We start from the raw sequence: 6,621 nt of genomic DNA, 5'->3' as shown, positions 1-6,621 counted from the left end.
GAACACAAATCGTTTATTTCTGTGAATGTTAACAACTGTATCATTTGTTTTTCTAAAAACATTCAGAGCTTGAATAGATTTTTTCATTTTAACTCGTGGAACGGATCGCTGTGACAGCAGAAAATCTGCACCGTCTACGTTTTACAGAGACCACCCTGTGATTGACACAGTGAATCGGTGAAAGACAGTTGACCTTTGACCCCTAATGAAGGCTCAATCGGACAATCAGGACCAGTGAGAATTGAAATAAACCTGTGAGCACCAAGCGGATGCATATTAGCATCATGCAAATCGAACAGAGTCGCAAATATTGAGTGACCTTTTCGCTCCAGGAAGAGAAACCTCTTCTCTCTGCCTGATTGAAATTCCAGGACAGAAGATTTGAAGCAGCAGATAAAAACAGTAAACAGAATCACCTCGGCCTCAGGCAGCTTTCTGTTTTTTTCATCTTGACTCCTTATGCTTAACTCTTATCGTATAAACCATGACGGGTTTTCACTGGGTGGAATCTGCTTCATGCAAACAATCTGCTCTTGCTTTTTATTAGATTCATCTTCCCAATCTTTATTAGATTTTCTCCTGCTGCAGGAACATCAAAGTTTCTTGTCATGGAGAAAATCAGAAACGCTTCTGTGAGTTTAGCAAAAGGTTAAGACAACAGGAAGCAACTAAGAGGATTTTTTAATCTTTTTTTTCTACTGTAATGTTTTATTTTTCTTTGTTACTTATACTTAAGTTAAACATGTGGCTTATTTAATTTTAGATTTAAGCATAATTTTCAACATTGATCAACAAAATCTAGAATCCTTTTGCTTTGTTTTGTATGAAATGAGATTAATGCAACATTTTTGTCCATTATATCAAAATATACTGACTTTACATTTAATTGATTCTTGTGAATATTTACGATTGTAAACCTGCACATTTTGTGCGTCTGAGTCAATCTGATCAAATCTGAAGGTTATTTTTGTCAATGTCCAATTTATTTACACTTTAAAAACAGATTTAACAAGTGCTGCATAAAAACAGTAACACAATAGAATGCGTTGATGAAGAGAGAAAAAATAATAAAAAACAAAAGTCGCAGGATCAACCCTCAATTAAATGCCAACGATTAAAAATAAGTTTTAAGAACCGATTTAAAACGATCCAGTCTGTGTTCAGATCTAATAATCCAATCATGATGTAATGAAATCATGGATAATTCCTTCAAAATCCGAAAAACAAAAATAAAATGTCACCTTTGCTAAAAGCTGCAGGTGGTTAAAAACTTCATTGATCAACTGAACTAACTTGCTTGTCGAATTTTGAACAATGACAAAAACGGAGCTAAAGAAAAAATGAGTGCGAATGTTTTAATCTAATAATATGACTTGGGGGGGAAAAAATGGCCGCCTCGAACATGTCGACATCCAGACTCTTAAAACCTGCAGCTGTCCTTTACACTAATAACTAATACCATTTACTAAAATCACACTTTGACATTATGCGCCATGCTTCTTTATGACAAGCCCCCGTGTCGTCTGATGCATTTAGTAATTGAATCGTCCTTCAGGAAGACGTGTTGATGATTAACGGGGGGAATGACGAAGGACCCGGCTCGGCTGGAGATGTTAGAGGAATTAGAGAATCCCTTTTTACGCTGCTTGATGCTTTTCTTCAGTGATTAATGCTGCAGAACCAGCTGGAGTCATCAAACCTTCTCTCTATTAGGACCACTTAGCTTAAGCTTTTATCTGTAAACAAGCAGAGTCTGCAGCCTTTTTAGGCTACGGTGCGTTTACCTAAATATCCTGAACTTCCGCTCACCTTTCACTGGGACTTTAATTACCTAAAAGCAATTGTTTAAGGGGGTAAACTTTCCCTGCGATGGGAGAGCTTGCGTGGCAAAAAGCCTTTTTAAATTCAATTGTTCTTACATCTTTACAACTCCAAGAATCGCTTCCAGTTCTCTCCTCCCAGCAGCAGCTGCTGCCTGCACTCGTCCAACAACTTGTCCTCATTTCCTTGCCAGTTGTTCTAATCTCGCATCGTTCTGCAGTTATCAGCCTCCCACAGACTCTGAGCAACATTTTAAAGCAACTCCCTGAAACACATCACCTCCAGGCCGTCAGATTCAGAAGAAAAGAAGAGGAATTTCACAGCTGCGATCTGCATAAGTCAGTGAAGTTCATCATCATGTTGTAATAAATCTTATTTCTCAGATAGATAATCTTATGCAGAAGTAGGACTGTCACAATAACAAATTTCCCAGAAATTATTGCGATTATTGATAATATTGAGAACATTTTCAGCTATGATGATGATGATGGTATAATAATGAAAGTTTGCCTAATTAAAGAGAGGATAGTGGAGAACCGTCATCTTTTATTTTTAAAATAATACATTTTTCAAGCGCTCCTTGTTTTATAAAACACAACAGACTGACTACATGTGAACTTTTAATGCATATCTTATGTATAAGTTTGTACATTTAACTACAAATTTCTGCTGAGTATCCTGATATTCACACTTATTCAACAAGATGGCGTCTGGATCTCCATTACTCAGTTTGACACTTCAAAAATAAGAAAACAGGCCAGTGTATTTTTATTTATTTTTTTTAAAAAGCTTGTTTTTTAATTAATAGAAATGTTTCCTCGTTAGATCGAGATGTTTTTTTTTTATTTATTTTTGGCTGTAAATTAGTTTATTTCACAAAACTGCCATGGAAACAGTTTTCCTGCATCACATGATCAACTATGCCACTGGCGCAAACTTCAAGGAAGACAGGAAGTGATAAGAAGATGATGGCGCAACATTTATTTTTCTAATGACGTGTACAAACTTATTCAAGTGATTTTAATTGCATTTCTTATTAAAAAAAGAAAGCAGTTTTTTTTTGTTTTTTTTTTCAAATATTGACAAAGCTTTACGTATGTTTTGAGTGTCTTTGTTTTGGAATAACCCCCACCAGCTCTTTAATCATTCATTAAGAAAACATTTAAATTGTTAACTTCAAATGAAACGTGACTTTTAAATTGCTTCTTATGAATTTGACTTTTATTCTTTTAGTTTCTTAATGTCACAGCTGAGGTGGCCTGGTGATGCATCTTCACCTCTCCTGCACAGCTCCTTTTTTATCAGTCTTGTTTCTTATTTTCTATATTTGTGCAAATAGAAATGCTACTGGAAGAAACTGTGAAATGTTTTGGATTGGATGGATGTGAAATTCCCTTCATGATTTGCTAACTCTTTAAGAAATGTCTCATATACCGTAAAGACAGTTTCAGGCGACCGTCAGTCATAAAAAGGTAATTTTTTTTATGACAAACTGTCACCGTCGCAGGCTGTTTTCCCCTCTTCGAACCTTTTCTTAGGAAAGCAAAATTCTTGGACATGATCTTCCTGTTCTTTAAAGAGATTCCCATGATTTAGGAGTTCGACGTCCACATCGGAGCCGTTTTATCCCAGTTTGACATTTTCCCAGTCTCATGCAGAAACCAGTAAACTGTAAGCCCATAAAAGCTGCTGCTCAAAACCACAATTACTAGAGAACCACAATTACCATAACAGCCTCTGTAAAATTTAGCAAATTAAGTTTATTGGTCAAATAAAGTACACACACAGTGTGTCATGATTTCAGGCTCAGACTGTGTTTCTCATGTTGCACGGCTGCTGAGGGGAAGTGGGACCGATCGGAACCAGAACCAGAGTCACAAGGATCTGTTTGTTTTATTGACTCAAACTACCAAGTTTGCTACTATTTTTTGCACCTTTAATCCAGTTCAGTGTAAAGGAAATGAAGCCCAAAAGGAAAAGACAGGATGTCAAGTTCAGGTGTCAAACTCAAGGCCTGTGGGCCAAATCCGGCCCGCCGTAGCTTTTTATGTGGCCCTCTAGATTCTACACTAAGTGAGATTAAATGTTATCAATCTAATCAACGCAGTTTTTAATCTGACAAATTATATCAAACATTTCCTCAAGTTATTGTGGAAATTCACACAAAAACAATAAATTGGGAGTATATTGCAGATTTTTCTCAAAAATTGCCAAAAACTTTCTTACTTGTACTAAAAAGCTGCCTCAGCTTTAATCGATGTCAGATTATAATCCATGATCTATACGGGGGAAAAAAAGAAAGTAAGTCGCATTTACCATCATAAATAAGTGCAGATATGTCCAAATTAGTTCCACAGACACTTTAATTTTATTGCGGAAAATCACAAAAAGAATCACAAAATACTGAAAAGATGTTCAATCGATTTATAGTAGAGTCTCTTTTTCTGACTCCTCATCCAAACTTTCATAGTTTTACGCCAACATTCACATTTGTTTGAAAGTATTACTTTTGAAATCATAAGTACTTCTGTAATTTTTTGCTATTTAAACAAAGAACTTTTGCAAATAAATTGGCAATAAAAATATTTGATGTTTTCTGTCATTCGCTTTATATAAATTCATGTTACTTTCTTTTATGTTACAGAAAGTAATGTTCATTTTCCACATTACTTGATGATCGCTATGACACCTTTTTCTTGCAAGTGTGGGTAAAAAAACCTCATTATTTCTCCGCTTTAAGGCGGCCGCTTGGAGTTTAGATTCACCCCATCTGAGCCGTCGACACATATTCTGACATTTCTGTTCGCTTTTGAAAGTGAGAAAAACAAAAGACAGAGAGGCAAATAATGGGATCACTAATTAGCTGCCAGAGCCCCAAAGAGCAGATCTGATGAAGGCTAAACAGGAACAGGCAGCATCCTTCGAGTCCAGCTGCTCAGTCGCCGAAGTTAACCATGAAGGGTTTCGCCACCCTGTAAAGAAAGAGGTGAGAACTTCTCCTGGAGTCAAAACAGCTCAGAGGAAATCTCCCTGCCTTCCCTCCTCCACTGCTTAGTGTCTGAAGTCATCAACCAGAACCCGTTCGACCGGAGAAAGCTGGAAATCTGGAGCGAGTTTTCTGTTTTAGTCCCGGGTGGTCTTGTTGTTATCAGCCGTGAATAATCTCGCATTGCGGATGAAACGAAAAACCCATCGTCGTCTGGCACCGAAAGGCAGGAAAACTAAATTAGGGAACAATGAAGTGAGCTCTGCCTCGTCCACATGTTCACACTCAAGTTCATTTGAGCTTTTGCTTTTCTTCGTAAGGAAAGAACGCTGTGGAGTCCAAACCGAGGCCCTGTGCCGGTTTGTCCGAGTGCAAAGTGGAACTTTCTGCACAGAAACTGGTGGAAAAATTGACTTGCACCTGAAAAACTCAAGTCAAACTCAAATAGCTTTTCATGTGGCCCTCTAGATTCTAGACTAAACACTAAATATTATGTTACCAATCAAATCAGTGCAGTTTTCATCTATTTACTACCAAATTAAATCAATCAGCTCCTCCAGTTATTGTGGAAATTCACCAAAAAAAATCAACAAATCCCCACACTTTTTTTTTTTTTGCACTAATACATAACTGGAAAATTTTTGAAGATCTTTTTCAAAAAATTGTCAAAAACTTTCTTATTTGTACTAAACAGCTGCCTCATCTTTAATTGGTGTCAGAATATAATCCATAATTTGCTGCAAAATATCGTGAAAAGTATCACAAAATCCTGGAGGGACTGAAAATATGTCCAGTAATATTTAATTTTAAGAATTCATTCTTATTTTAACAGTTTGTGATCAGGTTTTATCAATACATTCTGGCACAACTGGCTCTTTAAGAGCATCCATGATCTTGATTTGACCCAAAACGAAAATGAGTGACCGTTAATCTGACTAAATCTAAATTTAAAGGAATTATTTGCAGATTGAGGATGAAATTTATCAACTTGCAAAAAGTGGATTTCTTCCTCTGGGAGTTAAATTATCTCTGCATCCTGTTTCAGATAGAGCTGAGGACGTCCTGGTAGGTGCATCTGAAATGAAGTTGATTACGTCTGAACAGAATCCGGGTTTTTTTTTTGTTGTTTTTTTTTGAGGTTCTGGCCCAAAAGACCAGAACTTCCTGCTAGTTGACCTGAGAACGCCCTGGGCTTCTGAGCCAAGGTGAAAACGCCGCTGGGGAGACGATTGTCTGGGTTTCCTGTTACATCCATGACCCGATCTCAGTAGTGGTCAAATCTGATGGTTGTTGACTCGCGGCTAAAATGTGCCACTTTTAATCCATCCTAATCTCTGGGTTTAAAACAAGATCCTACACTACAAAACCAAAACCTTACCAAGTATTTATAGTCTAGTTTCTGGTACAAATATCGTAGAAGACTTGACAAAAATACGATAACTTATTAATATTGATTTTAAAAAGTATTAATTCTTTTTGATTATTTCACGTAAAATTTAAATAATCTGCCAGTTGAACCAGGACTCTAAGGTATTATTGATTCTGAACAAGCTTCTATATTTTGCTGAAAAGCTACTTGTAAATTAGTTTTGTCTTATTTCAAGAGGGATAAGTGTCATGATCCGTGTTTCTGTGTGTTTGTTTTTGAGTTTTTTCTGTGTAGTCCTGTTCCCTGTGAGTCTGTCTCTGCGTCTTCCCCGTTGATTGTTTCCCAGGTGTGTCTCATTCCCTTGATTACCCCGTGTGTATTTAAACCCACCTGTTGTCTTTGTCTCTCGTCGGATCCTTGTCGTATGTCATGTATTGCCTGTTTC

This window comes from Poecilia formosa, unplaced genomic scaffold, assembly GCF_000485575.1.
Source record: "Poecilia formosa unplaced genomic scaffold, Poecilia_formosa-5.1.2 Scaffold69, whole genome shotgun sequence".
NCBI lineage: Eukaryota > Metazoa > Chordata > Actinopteri > Cyprinodontiformes > Poeciliidae > Poecilia > Poecilia formosa.
This window is presented reverse-complemented; position numbering follows the sequence as displayed.